General features: G+C 39.6%; 1 non-coding gene across 1 annotated transcript; it reads left to right on the top strand.

The window, feature by feature from the left end:
- Positions 1–272: 272 nt before the first annotated feature.
- Positions 273–354, top strand: Trnas-aga. Its single transcript has one exon. It is a non-coding gene; the product is annotated as a tRNA-Ser (tRNA).
- Positions 355–17,629: the final 17,275 nt, after the last annotated feature.

Raw genomic sequence — 17,629 nt, forward strand, 5'->3', positions numbered from 1 at the left:
CAAGCAACGCCCATACATACATCAGTATGTATGAATATATTCAGTAAATAAACTAATTATGTACGCGTACATATGTATGACAGCAATTTACATATTTCTTATCGCCACCACAGCATATATCTGCATACATTTTATAAACATTTTTATGAATAAAAATTTTTTTTTGTTGTTTTGCCTTTTATCAGTGATTATTTTTTATTTCTGCTCTTTAGCATAAAGTTTTCATCTTCAAATTCGTTGATGTAGGCATATTTCGCTGGAGATTTTAAAAGGCAGTCGTGGCCGAGCGGTTAAGGCGTCTGACTAGAAATCAGATTCCCTCTGGGAGCGTAGGTTCGAATCCTACCGACTGCGAAGCATTAGAGCTTTTTTGGCTAATTATTCTGTTGACCTTAAGGTAGAAATTTTTATATCCTGAACAAGTTGAATCTAAAATATTGTTTTTCGTTGGAATGGTGTTTCGCTAAAATATTTCTAACTTCRAGGTAAAAATTTTTATTCCCTGAACAAGGCTGCATCTAAAGTTTTTCACGAAGTTTTTAACACCCGGAAGAAGAGTTTCCCCTGTAAAGTATATGAATTGGTATATTTAAACGATCAGCATGTTCGTCTATCGGTCCCTCAATTTTTGAGATATCTATCAATTTTTGAAATATCTATAAATTTTTGAGACATCTAACTGAAATTTTACATAAATAACTATTTGGAACCGCCAAAGACGAACCACTTTAAACCGTTCTCCAACGCAAAAATCACCGCACACATTACTCAGATCGTTACATATAACGAGGCTAGAGAGGTTAGATTAGGTTATTCTGATAGGCTAGTGAGCCCTGCAAAGACCTAACCACTTACATAAACATAACCCTATATCTATGTATCTCGATTAGTTTTAGGCGATACATACAATCTCTAGTCGAACAAACCCTTAGAAAATTTCCTAATAAAAAAAATCGATCGTTTTCATGTGCATATAGACAGAAATGTATTATAAGCCAACCACGAAACGCATGAACGCATATGTATATAGTACACCCAACGAACCCGAACACGCACTTAAGAAATTTGCACAATATATACTTACACWCGTAATTTCGAGGAATTCAACGCATTACGCCTTTCCCGTCGCTAATTTTTGCATTGGTGAACGATGTTAACGTTAAATTAAACAAAAACACTATTTAACACTTTAAACAAAGACTTTTCACCAATTCTAACAAATATCATCAGCCAAGAATTACGTGCACTCACTTTCATTACCACTTGTAAATAATATGTTTACTGTTACATTGCATTCCTCAATTGGAATAATTCAGCTGATTTCCCTTAACTACGCTTTCCACGATTCTAGCAAATTCCAAACTCTTTCACAACTCTTGATTGTCAATTATTACATGCATAATAGTTTGAAGGTCAACTCCGAACATTAAAAAATTTGGCAGCAACAATACAAWGCAAGCATGATGAGCACGCAGCTAATACCCTTGCTGAGCATACAGCTTATGTCACGCACATAAGAATGTATGCGAGCGCTTTGCGCAACATTGACATGCAGGTGTAACACTGTTAGCAGTAAGAGCGCTTAGCTGATGAAGAGAAAATTAAGTTATGTCAATGCRAGGGTGCTGTAAGTTTTGTTGAGAGGGCGAATTTAGGATGAAGAAGTGTTAAGAGATCAAAGTTGTAGAGTTGTTAAGAGTATTTGAAGTGCGTTGACTATCGATTTTACATTACAGTAGAAAGAAAAGTGTATGAGGAAATTGTGCAAATATATGTGTGTATGTATGTATATGTATATTATTGGTAATATAAAAAGTGGAATTTCAGAGTCTCATATAGTAAATAGAAACAAACGAGAACACAAAAGCCATAAAAACATATTTGTTATGAAATCGCAGCCAAGAATAATTTAGGGCATATGATTTTTACTAGCAACGAAAAATYTATATTACCCCGATCGAAAGATTCCAGAGCATTTTTCGCAATCGGATAGTAGTTATAATGATTTTCGTYTTTCTAACAAACCTGGCCAATTTCTGGTTGAATGGCTTTAAAAAGTCAATATGCGTTATTAGTCAGGCGGATTGCTGCTTTGAACATACTCCGAGCAACATCATTGGGCCGTACTTCTTCCCCCGATAGTGGGGCTCCGTCATTGGGTTTAGCGTCAGGACTTCTGCAAGTGTGTCCGTGGTGGTCATGCAAAAAAAATCGAGTTCCATACATAAGGGCATYGAGTGTWCTTTCACAGGAGGGTGCTARGSAAACATTGGCACGATTGAACCSATTTTTGACATACAGAWGTATCATTATMAGAGAAGGACTAACCCTGAATTTRAAATAATATATATATCACACATTGACTGATCTTTTCGATCAAAATTCTACTTAGATTCTGCGGTTTAAATATTAAGTACTTAGGGGCTTGAATTTACATTTTTCGGGTACTTTTTGGGTTAAAATATTTATGTTAGAAGTGGTAATATAAACTCCTGATTAAGAATTTATCACATTTTCAGAAGTTAAGATAATGAGTATAATAAGAACCAGATTGAAATGTTGTCAGAGGAATGATTTTAGAAGAGAGATTGTTTCGTTCCCTAATTTCGTAAAGTCTAAAAATTTGAGCTTACTATTAATTTTCCTTAGAAATTATCTTACTTATTTCAGAAAATTATAAAATTATTCTCTTAAATTTAGAAAATTAATTATGTGCCACACACATTTCTACTAAACTCAATTAAGTCAAATGACAACATATAACCCTATTCAACTCCCAACTCAAGTGTCAAATGACATATGTATATGCGTATATGCAACACTGAAAAAATCTCAATTACTGTTTTTCTATAGAAACTGCGCTCTCTAGAGAACACTAATTAAGGAATTACAACAAAGCAACACGATAAAAAAATATTCATATTCATAAGAGTCTTCTGTGAAATATCTGCTGCTCTGGGGAGTGTTGACATAGAAAATGCCTACATTTGTGCGCCATTGTACAGCTTTAGGGGGTCGACAACACATGCAACATTGCAACAAATTGGCAAAATAAATATGAAACTAAGCTAGGCATATTTGAGATGCAAGTAAAAAACACTTCAAAAACTACGAGGGCATCAGTAGTGAGGAGGAGAAAACTCAATGTTGTAGTTGTCTAAATAAAATAAAAACAATTTGGTTTGTTACTAGGGTACCTTAAATCGGACGGAATTATGAGAAAAAGTTGTACTGAGTGAACGATGATGACTGAGCGCAAGTAAAATGAATTTAGGGCCGGCTCGTGACCACGATGTTCTGTAAGAAATAGGCACAAATTTCAAATGATCGACAACTAGGTCCAGCTCCTGTTGTACTTTCTGTTGACATTTCCGAAACTGGTGTCTCGAACAAATTTGAGATATGCTCGAAGTACTTTTTCCAGTTATAGCGGTCTTATGATCCAGTATATTTCCAGGAAATTTTAGATATCACAAAAGACCGGCGGTCTAAGAAGCTATTCCGTAGAGTTCCTACACCGCTCCTTGATCATATGACGCTCATAATTGTCAGAGACGATAGTTTACCCCTCCTAAATCTCGTATGTACCTCGCAAGCTCTTGTCTATGACTCTTGTAGCAATAGCTTCGAGTGTTTGCATAATGCATAGACAGCCGTTAAGTGCCCGTGAGGCAACATATAGTACAAATGCTCTTGAAAATTATTAACAAATAAGAAATTCGTAAGAAACATTTGAGATTTCTTTGCAAAGCTTTCGCAAAAGCCTAACTGCATATATACAGTCAAAAGCAAGTATTTATATTTATTTTATGGTATATAATGCATTTAATGTCCAACACGTGCAGCTTTCTTTTCTGCATTGTCAAACTGTGACCAAGCTTAAAAATTCTGCGAAAAAAATCTTCATTTCGCGCATTTCACTCTGTTTATTTTCGCAGTCAAGCACTGTGAACCACTTGTCCGTAGCGMTGTAATTGGGTAACATGACTTGGTCAAGAGGTGCACGCTCCACTACATGCATTTGCTACACAAATTAAGAATAAGAAAGTAGGTGCACTCGGCATATGCAAGCACGCCGAAGAARAAACGTATGTGTATGAGTGTCCTGTAGCTAAAAATTTCAAGTTGCCATGACGGAAAATGTAACTGTCAAAATTGAGAGAAGTCTGCGGTTTCAACGAAAYATCATATTCTCAGATGASACTCGTTTTTGGCTTAATGGTTTCRTCAACAAACTAAAATGYCACTCTTGGGGTTTATSGAATCCCYGTGTGATTCAGGAAAGGCAATTGCATAACCAAAAATTCACAATTTGGTCCGAATGGTGGCATCATCATGCCTAATTTCTTCTGAAATGGGGCAGAAAATGTCGATCACATTAATAGTGAGGGCATAACTCGATRTTGGCTGACCTTTTTCAGAAATTTGATGAAATTGACGCAAACAAACTCCATTTCCAACAAGCGGGTGCTCCACCTCATATTTCAAGTCTAAATATGGACACATAGCTTGCAAAGTTGGACGGCTCATTAGTTTCGAGAAATGACCCAGTTAAATGGTTTCCAGCACTGTTGGGATATGCAAACGGAATCGAGTTGGCGATTTGGTCGACATTTTGATCAAATCATAAATGAGGAATAAATCAGACCGGCTAGTATAATACATTTCAAAATGCTTTATATTTCCTACAGGGTAGCCACGTAAGTAACGATATAGGTAGGTAGGCTTGTAGTGAAGTCAAGAGTCCCTTTATTTACTTCGCTGCACTTAAGTCTTGAATATTTTTTGTTGGTTTGAACTTATTTTTTTGACTCGAATACCCTCACTTACAATGCTCTGCATTTGTTTGCTTTGAAGCGGAGCCTGAGCTGAACAGTATTGCATTTGTACGCTACAACAAATAAGAAAGAAGAAAGTGAGAAATGAATTAAAGTTGCGCTTTGGTGTAAGTATTTAGCTTGAACTAAATTTACGACGTGTTTACGATGTTCAAAATTATAGGTTCCACACTAATGTAGCGCAGCAACGCAAGCCGGTGCGTGGAGGGGTGAAGCAAACACCACATTGTATTACTAAAGTTGCTGGTATTGATGGAAATGGTGGTGCGAGCATGCGGCAACAGTGGAGTCGAACATTTCGAAGGTGTGCGTGCGCAAAATGGGTGGAATCASAAAGAAACGTTGAATGTGGACTGGAGTTTTGTGCAGCAAAGCATACATCTTGCAATTTGTTATGAAAGAAAGCAGAAATACTGGTGCTATAAGAAAACAAATACTATATATTTATATATTGACATCATAAAAGTCTGTGTATCTCGCACGAAGTGTGTGAAACTCTATCTACGACCATTTAGAAATGACGTTCTCTACAGGTTTCGAATAATGACCAAAATGGACCAACTTAGATRTATGATGGCTTGTGAAACTCATTATGCACCTAGTAAACATCGAAAATATTAAAAGAGAGGAGGAATATATAATTCTCGTCTAGAAGTAGGGAAATACTTCATGACAAATAGACATAATAACGGTTCGTAGAAGTCTTAAGCCAGCAATTTGAACGTTTTAAAAAATATGATCTGGGTACCCAGTCATATAGGAATAATAAACGAAAGGCGGACCTGCTGGCCCGCTTGAAAGCAGGCCCTTCAAGGGTTGCTTAAAGCAAAAACCCTTGGCCTAGAACACTAGCAGCACAACGCATAACCCAAAGTTATTTTGGGGTGGTGTTGAGCATGCCCGGAGGAGGTGAAACGCTATAATATTATCTTTGCGAATGACCAAGCCTTTAGCTGGATGAGACGGGATATATTCCACGGCTGCCAATGCTCCAACTTATGAGACCTTGGTCAGCTGGGGTGGAAAATAGGCAAGTTATTCACCAAATGTTCCGAGTAGTTGGGTAAAGCTCAAATCGGTTACCACCCGGAAACACAATGGGTCTAACAGCAACCTAAGTGCGGCCGCAAGCGTTCTGTGAAATTTTTTTTTGGCACCTTTTCACATCACAAAAAGACGTTTCTGGTAATATCACAATTGAAGAATCTTTTCAGCTTCCAATTAAATCGCCAATAACAGAACTATATGAATTCGTTTTTTATTTTTTTTAATTTTATTTTATTTTATTAAAGCTTACATAATAAACAAATTATTAAATAAACTAAAGTACGCAGCGCTAGCATCAAAGGCTTTCGGCTGTGAATTCGTTTTAATAATCATGAATATTAAATATTTTCATTGAAATGAATTAAGATGCCCGYAAAAAATAATCGTCGAAGTCCATGGACAACATCACAACAATAGCACGACATTAAATGCATACATAAATAGGAAAAACCGAAGATAATTACTTACTCGTAAGTGACTAAACAGTCAAACAACGTTAGCGGCGATGACCGGTAGCTGCTGCTGGCGAAATCGCAAAAAAAATCGCTTAATCCGCTTATGCTGCCAGTCAGCATGCCGCGGGCCGCGAGTGCATCTCGTTTACGACGAGCAAGCAAGCGAGCAATAATTATATGAGTAAGTATTTTGCATAAATTAAAATTGCATTGCAAGTTTTTATGCGCCAAACGATTGGCACTGTTAAAGATAGATTTTTTTTTTTTGCACGAGAGTATGAACATGTCGTGTTTACCGTTATTTGGAATTTTACTCTTTTATGTAACAAATATTTATATTCTTCCATGACACTATAACCGTGAGTCGGTCTGGTCCGAGAACGCAAAACTTCACTAGTTGCCTTTAACCCTTGTGAGGACACGTCTGTTGTACATCCCAAGTGCCCTTTCTCCTTTCACTGAATGCGTCGGCATCCTTGTTTGCGTTGTCCACCTGTGACTATGGGCCTCAAGYCGAATATTTTATGTGCTTCACTACATCCACGTCAGCGTAGAGCTCATACAGTCCATGGATCCATTTTTTCGATATGAATCGCTCATGCGAACGGCTCTAAAGACTTTTCTCTGAAAAGCTCCAACGCGCTTTCTCATCTCGATTAGTCATAGTCCATGTTTCTGCACCGTATAATAGAACGGAAAATATGCGARATTTGTARAGCGTAATTTTTGTTCGTCGAGAGAAGGAGCTACTTCTCAATTGCACCTGTTGGCAAAAGKTATTCTRCGCTGATTATTAATATAGTCTCATTCCGAAAATCTGTATGTTCAGCTTGTTACGAGGGTACCTTAAATCGGACGGAATTATGAGAAAAAGTTGTACTGAGTGAACGGTGATGACTAAAGCAAATGACATGAATTTACCAGATCCAGCTCCTGTTGTACTTTCTATTGACATATCCGAAACTGGTGTCTCGAACAAATTTGTGATATGCTCGAAGCACTTTGTCTAGTTTTAGCGGTCTTATGATCCAGTATATAGGAAATTGTAGATATCACAACAGACCGGCGTTCTAAGCAGCTATCCAGTAGTCTTCCTACATCGCTTCTTGGTCATATGGGGCTTTTAACTGTTAAAATAAACTAGGCCCAAGACTTTAAAACTTAGCCAAACATAGCTTCACAGCTCTCAAGTTGAAGAAATATTAGCAAAAGTTTGAATCTCATGATTTTTTTCATCGTCTAACGTATATTTTCTGGTCTCCATCTAAGCTTAAATTCATCTCGATAGGCTCGAATATGCTTACTAGACTTAATACTAAATTTCTCTCAAGTCTGAGCACTTATCCGGTGACTCTAGTGGTATATGGTAAGCAGTTATAAGTTAAGTAGGCAATTTACAATGATATTCAATATCCATATGTATAATATTATAAGTCATAAAAATAGAAATTCAAGCACGTGGATTTGCCTTCTGTGTACCACAAAAAGCGCGAGAAGAACCAAAGCATCATTCATCCAACTTCGTCAGCATATCAAAACTGAATTGTCATCGAAACTTATCGCCACAGTCATGCCGCCACTTTCCTCATTCTTCGTTGCTCATTTTCTACAACGCAGCTTTTGGTGTTTCAGCAAGGGCGCTTGCCACAGCATGCGCTCACCTTTTTGATGTTGTAATTAGCCACTTACTTCCTACTCCGCCTTGCGCTTTTTCATAAAAATTTTCTTTGAATTTCTTCGCACACATTCGGTTTTTTTGCATACATTTCTGCCGCGTGCGCGCTTTATTGTGCTTGTTGGCTTTGTTGTTGTCATGCATCAATTTCGCATTTAGCTGCAAGTGAATTGAGCACAATGAAGTGGCCAATTTGCCACACCCCTTTATGCGTTTGCACGCCCACACCGACCAACAACAACAATAGCAAAAACGATACAAGCAGCCACAAACACAACAAAGGGAAGCAGCAGCAACCGGCACAAAAGACYGCCACAAAACCGCAAAAAGTGCAGCCGCCATATTGCAACATGCCTGCGCGCGCTCGTCAATGCAATGCAATGCAACGCTGACTCTTGCAAACAAAGCGCAAGCATACCATTGCAGCTGCGTTGCGCAACAACAACAATACACAGCGCCGCTGCGACGGTTGCTGTGCGGCCCCTTTGGGTGGTTTTTGACACGTGTCGCATTTGTGCATTTGTCAGCAACATCTTTGCGTGCCAACTCAAGTGTTGCACCTCGGCGCGTTGGGCGCTTCGCTGCACTTAGCCACACACGCATACATGCAAGTTCACTCCAGCTGCATATGTGGCACACACAAATCATCATTTAGCAGCGGTCGCAGCGGTGGCCATGGTTGGTGCTGCCTTAAACCACACACGCTTGGCAGGGGCCTCTCAAGGCGTCACCTGCTGCGCGCTCAGYCCGCAGTGCCATCTTTAATGTCAACAGTGGAATCACCTAAATTATCAKCGTCACTCATCAGCGGCTGCAGCAGCAGCGCCAACGGCTTTTGTAATTTCCATCATCAGGCTGTCAATGTGATTGCACATTTGTTGCATGGCTCGGTTTTCTTGCCATATTTTTTTTCTTTATCTTGTTTTTTTGTGTATTTTTATGCATTTTTTTTTTGCATTTTATTGTCAATGCGCGGTTTCGTCGGTTTGATATATGAGCCCGCACGCCAAGTCTTTGCCACAACGCGGCAGCCTTTGCCCACTGCTGCGTGCGCGTTGATTGGGAGCACACACTCGGGTTTCGGCTGTTGATTTCCTTTGTTCATTTGCTTTGCTTTTGCTGTGTGCACTTCTGTGCGGTAGTCACATCTTCTACGTTTCCGGTTTGTTGGTTTTTTCATTTTTCGCTCTAGAAACTCTGAATGCCGCACAGCTACTTGGTTGCGYTTAACCAATGTGTGAGAGTACAGGTGTTGCAATGGAACCCAATGGGATTGCTGTGCACGGACTACTTGATGTATTAAAGTGAGAGTTAAGATCTTGTGGTTCTGATGTGACAAAGTTTCTAAATATTAGCAAAAGCATTACATTAAATTTGTTTTAAAACTTTGCTCTCCTTGATGTCTTCGACATATTGAGAGCTTGAAACTAGTTCTTTGAAAAATCTTTTCTGCAAATATTACTTTAGCTTAACTGATTAGAAAACTGAGRCCTCCATTATATCAAAAATATATTCTAAACTCGGCCTCATGGCATCGATTTCCTCTTCGTAACACTAGCATCAATTACGTTCTTCAGAAGGCTGTTTACAAAAAAAAAAAAAAACTTAACGATTCAAACCCCTGGAATGTGTGAAATATATAAGAATATAGGATTTGAAGACATATTTATTCCCAAAAATGAGGCAGAAAAAAGAAAACGYATGTAATATCACAAAGCATTAAGAGACCCTGTACGACTTCCTTTGCCAGAGGATCCGTTAAGACGCGGCAGCCAAATGAGTCTGAAACTTCTTGATGAGCTTTGAGCACGCAGTTAGCAATCCCCAGTCCTCAGAACTCTCCAATGTATGTGAGCAGAGAGAAAGCCACCACGAGTGGCCTCTTCGACGCATTTACGAAAGCTTTCAGGAATGCATTTGGAGGGGGAGAGAATTTTTGCTTAGGAAAAACTTCAAAGGAATCTAATATATTCTCTGAAGACACGAGTCTTGCTTCAAACAATAGTTTGATATGATATCTTTAATTGCATTGATATCTTTAATAGCTGGTCAAATAAACTTCCTCACTAGCGATAAGCAAATAGACTTCGCTTTTACGCCCATTTGCTTGCAAACCYACCTACCYGCTACACCGCATATAGATATGTGAGGCGCGCGCCTGTTGCATGAAGTMAACTTGCATGTTTGCATTTCTATTATTATTTAATTTCTTATTTTCTTTCACTTCTAATTGCTTGCATTGTTTATTTTGCAATTTCTCATTTTCAGCTCTACACACCACTCACCGCCTCAAASTCATGTGTTGCGTGCGRCCCCTTCCTAGCGCTAGCTGACAAAACGTTGCAGCATTGCACTTGCAACAAAACGATTTCCATGTTAGACAACCGTTTTCAAACGGCAAAGCAAAAACGCCGAAGACACATAAATAATATGCRGGTACCTTGCATGCGGAAAAAGTACATTGCAAATTGTGGTTAATAATTTCTTTSGCTCTTCCCCTTACTCCCTTCCGCAGCTAAATATTTAAATTGTTTGCGTTTGCATTATAATTTTGCGGTTTATACTGGTGAGGATTAATGACTCGCTGGCTGATAAAAAAGTTATGACTGTAAGCGTTTGGAAAATGGTGCAATTAAAGGTTTTTTTTTTTGTTTTTTTGTTTTGTATGAAGAAGAGGGTTTTATATGATTTACAATAGAATAGGTTGTACTGGCCGGCTGTCACGCTATACATAGAATCACTGTTCCAGATCTATATCTCGATTTTAGATATTTGAATACTTCATCCAGTCCTGTGAACCGCGAAGCTCCTACGTATGCACATCTGGCATGAACTGACATTAGGCCAACAACCGTCCTGCCGTTATGATTCATAAGTTCTCTCGAGGATAATCACTCTTCAGTCGCGAGTCGGGAGGGACAGATTGCAATAACGCAATATCTCCTCTCCCTCCCTAGTAGAATTCTAAAGAATACAAGGTCCGAGCTCGAGGACGCCGTGGAGSATCCATCTTGGCCAAAACCTGTAGTCTGTCTCTCTTTCAAACTTCTCAAACACTGAATACCACCGGCCGTTCCCCAGCAGAAATGACCAGCTTGTGGATAYCGTGGTGCTATGCTGCGCTTTCACACCTTTGAAGTGGGCCGATGTTAGTCTTCATGAAAATCGCGGATAAAGATGCCACGACCCGCTTCTACTCCCCAGTGCGAGGTTTCTTACCGAGGAATAATTGTTCCCCTGCTAGTCTTAGCGATTCCGCTTCGCTGATTCTCCCTAGCTGTTAGCTAGTTAGTTAGTTAGGAGAGTTTGACGGTCTCAATGTTATCTCTGCGAAATTTTTATAATTGAAGTATTAGGGTCAGACCTAAAAAAAAATCTGAAGATGCCTACAATGAGCAYATTATACATCATGAGAAGCGTGTGGCATACCATACAATAGTCAAAAGTGGTAAAGAATAACTGATCAGCTTTATCTTTTCTTTATGACATCCTAGTAAAATGGCTTTCACTGATCATATTCGCCACTATTTTTCAGGCGTTTTTAATAGCAAATTGGAAATCATAAAAATTGTGTGCGGGTATCGGGTATCGGCAGTTATGCTATTGTATGTTATTTTTAACTTTCCCAAGTCGTTGAGCCTTCTAACCTTGAATGTCTGACACCTGCGCGCATGATCTTTCCTTTAAATCAAATGTACGTTCACATATGGCGTCGCCGTATTGGCGATACAACGGCTATATGCCAAGAAAGCGCGARTCCACGCGCCTGCGCAACATGAATGTTCCCCGCAGCTGCCTACTCACCCCATCCGTTTTGTTTTCATATGCGAATCAGGTGCACAATTTTAGCCAGCTGAATGCCCAATTGCATTTTGATGAGYTGCAGAAGCAATTGCCAGCTATACGCTATCAACAGGTTGCAAAATCTACGATGGCGAAAATGCAAAAAAAGCAGAAACTCAACAACTTAAAGGTAATAACAAAATTGGCGAAATGGCAAAGCAACAAGCAAAACCGAACGTACGCAATTGGTCGTTGGCCGGCATTTGCAGGTTTCGGCGCTGTCACAACAAGTGTTTGTGACAACAATAATARCGTCGAAGTCTCGCCTGCGTTTTCTCACGTTACCACTTTGCTGGTGGTTGGTGGTTATGTGGTTGGCAGCAGGCGGTTGGCAGCTGGCGGCACTGCAGCTGCCAAAATCCGACATGTTGTCTRCTGTCAGTCGCCTGCCTAACGAACAACAGGCCACGGCCCACACAAAGTCTTGAACTTGCCACTCTCACGGGCTTGAGGAAGCCAACTAAAGTAACCCAGTTCGCCAATCAATTCGTATCAGACGCTCGTCCGGTCACTTAACTGAAACCGCCAACCRCCAGTCCGGACGTATTATCAGCGTCACGTGGGCGTCTTTCACACCACATGCAACAAAGTTGTGTGCCTGACTGCCTGCTGTTGAAAGCTGYAACAACGATTTTTTTATAACAATCCTGCATTTTAGTCTTTTTATGTYTATCTTTGCATTTAGTTAATTTCCTATCAACCTCCGCAATTGCGTTTTCGCACTCACTTCCAATGCTTCTTTTTTTGTTTTTTTGGTATTTTAATGCCGTCCATTGGACACTTTAATAGCTCTCTCTGTGCCGTATCCTTACTGGTCTCATGAAATCGGGCAGCTTTTTATTGCCCATAAAATCGCATTTTGTTAACTTTATATCCGTGTCTGCGCGCTTTTTACTCCTCAAATTTCGATTATTTGCATTTGAGTCCGTTCGTTTGGCTTTGTGTTTGGCTAAGCTGCAGAAATTGTTGGAAAAATGAGTGCACTGTGCTTAATTGGCATTGATTTTACGACTGGCAGTTATTATCGGATTTACGTTAGAGATAACCAGTGGAGTTAATATAGATGAGGTTTCAGACGAACTTCATTAGATACGTCACTTTACAGCTATCAGCAGGACTTGTACGGTCATAGCASGTTGGTTTCTGGTCGATTCCGTGATATGTCGATTCGATAAGCTTTATATGTAAGAGCACAACCTTTGAATTAATTTCRGGTTTATGAGTGTGATTCATTCTTCTAAAGCACCTGTCGTTCAAAGTGTCTGACACCTAGGAACCCTAACAACCCTAACAGGACCAAGAAGCCTTATACAGGAATAGAATTTAATGACCAAAACGTGTGTGGAATCTGACACCTAGGAACCCTAACAACCCTAACAGGACCAAGAAGCCTTATACAGGAATAGAATTTAATGACCAAAACGTGTGTGGAAATGCCCTTTCTCGAACATTAAACTTAATACTAAGATTGATTGATTGAACATTAACACTGCACTAAATAAAAGCGGGAGGACTGAACGCAATTTTATAAAGAGTTGAACACGCACAAAGTCACAAATTAACTGCCGTTGTAACGGCATCTTGGTAAAGCTTCTATAAAGCTGATTCTCTTTCTTCGACACCAAGGTCTACGAAGTATTTCCGAGCGATGAGACTACGTAACAAAATGTGGTCTAGTATTTGTAACTGCATATCTGGAATTCAGGGCTGCCACGTTTATACTAACGATGTCTATAAATGTTATGGTTTTCATAAAAAGCCAAAATTTGTTTAGAGGAATGATCTGCGTCTTTATTTGTCTTCAAAAGGAGTACCACAAAAAGAAAGATAAAGTCGATAACCGGTTGGTAACCAATGTTAGGTTAAGCTAGGTAAATATGCTATGCTTTTTTCGGAAAGTCACAAATAACCTCACTTGGATGCTTGCGCATTGTGATGTCCAGAACTCCACAGCCATAAATTTAGTGAGCTATCTAACATATACCACAGTCAACCTTAGTCTGGCGAAATCTGCATAGTGATCATCGTAACGATAAAAGACTCCCCCTCCACACTTCCCTTTGAGATTMATTTCAATCGTGAAAAAGCTCACTCCGCCTCTTCTCTCATCGTTCCATCAGAAGGGAAGGGAAAAGTTCTTCCACCCTTCCCTTTGAACTTCATTTTATTCATAATAAAGCTTACTGCGCTTCCTCTTCAGCGACTCCCCTCACTCACATATCCAGCGGAGATATAGAAGATGCCGAATGGTTGCAAACGAAATGAAAGAGAATTTCAGAATATCGCTCTCGGCGATTATGACAGCCAGTGTACTTTCRGAAGTTTGTATTTGAGACGAGTACAAGAGAAAGAAAGCAAATTAATAAAAGAAATTTCTACGTTCAGCATTCCGCAGTYAATTCACTGGTTCACCAAGAACRCTAYTTTGGGATCGCTGAACCTCATTTCTACKCCTCACGATTAATTTGAGTACGCATACTCAGGCTTTCTGTTTGAAATTTATAATATCCGCCATTAGTGCKCTTATTAATAGCAACATAGTACTAACGTACTTAGTAGAGTAGTCTATTACAATATTTTATGTACATTAATTTTTTCTTTATCACACAAACCACCGCATAAACCGGTTGAGAATTGGTATACACTTCACCTAAGAGCTCGCCTTCTTTAATATTTCACCACAAACTAACAGGAGCAATAATTCGTGATCTATCTTATCAACACTAAAAATTGTCTCAGTTGACCTACTTGACATGCGCAATACTTTCTCACTCATACTAATCGCATTTCGGGCAGAAAATGTTAATAAATTTCAATATTAAAATCACTTCACCGATGATTAACGGACTTTAAGGTAGGCACTCGCATGCAAGTAGCAAAAATTGGTGCAAGTTGTGTTCAACTGGTTTTTTCTACAGGTTTCTTGCTGCCACAGTTGCCGAGCGCGGCGGCAAATTTATGAAAATGTTGAGAAAGGCGAGTAACCCAATATACACTATGCGAATGGACCAGTGTGCGAGCAACACAAAAATGTGTCCATAAATAATGGCAAATAGAAGATGCTAAAAGCTAGAATAAATCATGTAAGCCCAAAGAATTGTTGTTGCATGCAAGAAAAATAAAAAAGCATTATSAATGCACGCATGCAACGCACAGTATTGCGTAGCACACTTTGCCAGTGGCATTGTGGCAAGTTGCTTCGTAATTAATTACAGCGCCGAGAATGTGCTCGTCATGCGGACATTAATACCAAAATATGAGCAGCCGGACAGGAGTTGCTGTTGCCGCCGCATGATCACCAGCTTCGCTGCCGGRTGCCACACCAATATTTATTTCTTGCTRCACTGCCCGCTGGAGCATGTATGCCGACTGCTGATATCGGCACTGCCAATCCGTATTGCTTGCATGCCAGTGGTTCTTTGGTAGCAAATAAATTCACGCATATTTTTGACTATGTCATTGCAACTGCAACAAAATATGCGTTACAGCTATAGCCGCAAGCGAGCTACTGCGCAATCAAATGCTAAGCTGACTACTTGGTCACGAGTGAAAAATAAACATAAAATCATAATTTTCTCCGATGCTTTTCTGCACCAAAAGACCTCTGTTTAAGAGGTATAGTAAGTGGACTGCTGTTAGTGCATCCAGTGGCTGGCTGCACAAGCATTGATGGCTTCAAATCGCTTTTGTCGTACCTGCAGCGACACATAAATTCCGGCGAGCAATAGAATTTCTTATTCCAAAAATTATGTATTCGAACTTCTCATACCCGATAGTGGTAACAACTGAGCAGTGTACCTCAACGCAGCTTATTAGACTCCAACGATTAAGTACTCGACACAAAAGTACTCCAGCATACCAGAATACTTGGTGGATTCATTGAAACTAGCAGTCTTTTAAGGGAATCGAACTGACTTGCACATAAGYACTATTTCTTGACGACCTCAAGAAATTCCCTGGATGCGATATGAATCGTGCTACCCGGTGAACTTAATAATGTTTTCTATTGGAGCTTAAAGTCACTTTTTACATAATTTAGATCAATCTGGTGCAAGTTAGAGTCTGATCAAATACCGTACTCAAAACTACTCCAGTGTTTAGGAATACTTGTTGGATTTATTGAAACTAGATGTATCTTAATTAKATCTAACTAACGTAACTTCAACATGAGTACTATTTTTGCGGATTTCAAAAAATCCTATCAAAAATCTAAGAGCTCCGCAGTGAACTTAAGAAGACCTTCGATTTTCGTCAACTTAGTCAGAGTATGAACTTCATAAAGCTTCAGAATAAACCTTCATACCGGATCAAAAGCACTTCAAGACTAAACAGCTGCTGGTAGTCAACCAATGCTGCTGAGCTGCTTTGAGGCCCGACAGTTCAGTTGTAAACAAAAAGAAGTCAACGAAATTTATTCCCGTTTCCACTGCGCAGTTATTGAGCGTAAAGTACGTACCTGTCSTAGCAAGTTCATCAGCCTTACAGTTTCCTGCAAAACCGCTGTGTCGAGGCACTCAAATCAGTTTAACCATAAAATAGAGCAATACTAGAGATAAAAAGTGTAGGCATCCCAGCACTAGTCTTAAGCCCACAGTCAGCGAACTCAAGGCTAATAACGCAGCCCTACTAACGAATTCACCATTCTGAAGGAAACAGCCACAACCGCTTTAAAGAAATTGCAGTAGTCCGGAACTGGAGGTGATAAAAAGTTTCCGACATTTATACTCGTCCACCAACCTTCACTTCCCACTCCATCTGCGAGTTCTTCTCTCCCATGCCTCTTTAGAAAGAATGTGAGCAGAACAACGACAGCCAGTGCTAGGATCGGCGACCTGGTAATCCAAGTATTTTGGAATGAAATCAAAGTGTGCAAGGATTTCAGAGTGACCAATCTCGCAGTCGTTTAAATACTCAGATTCTATGAGTCTKAGTGCAGCCTTCACGGCTATACACCGCTGCTATGCATGTGCAGCAAGGCGTTTACATATTGCAGCGAATTAAGAGACAGYGGCTGCGATGGCTAGGTCATGTCGTCCGAATGTATGAAAACACTCCAACTCTGTTAGTATTCGATAGTATTCGACCTCCTCTACGTTGGAAAGAACAGGTGGAGAAGTACCTGGCTACGCTTGGAATATCTTAGTGACACCAAACAGCGAAAAGGAAGAACGACTGGCGCGCTGTTGTAAACTCGACTACAACCGCGAAAGCGCAGTCTACGCCAATAAAGAAGAACTTGACATGGATGTTCACCGGTTGTAACCAGATAGTTTACAAWATTTTTATTGCGACTTTAGATAAGTTCCTGTTACGCAAATTCRAGTTAGAACACTTTACAGTAATTTATTCTAATTTTTAAGGGCYATTTTATGGCAACAAGTAGTTCTGGAGAAGTTGTGTGACGCGGGTTCACACATATGCCGCTTATAAATTTTTGTTGWAATGCGACCGAACAACACTTAATTGGAAAGTTTATATTTCTTGTAAACTTATTTATAAACCCATCAATATGTATGCGGKTATAAGAAGAACACTTGAAACAGGAATAAACATTTAGCAGAACGATCCCGCCGTGATAATGCTAAAATATCCAGTTTGTTTACTTGTATACGACTTGTGAATTAGGTAAATATTGTGTATTGAAAAAACGTGCCGCAGCAAAAAGAGCAACGCCAACAATAGCAAGTCGCAAAACGCGAAACCCAAAACAAGTCCAAAGCGTGAAGCGCAAAATAAAATCAACAGCGAAAAAGCAAGCAACAAAAAGCACG

This window comes from Bactrocera latifrons, unplaced genomic scaffold, assembly GCF_001853355.1.
Source record: "Bactrocera latifrons isolate USDA-ARS-PBARC rearing strain unplaced genomic scaffold, ASM185335v1 scaffold_37, whole genome shotgun sequence".
Lineage (NCBI taxonomy): Eukaryota > Metazoa > Arthropoda > Insecta > Diptera > Tephritidae > Bactrocera > Bactrocera latifrons.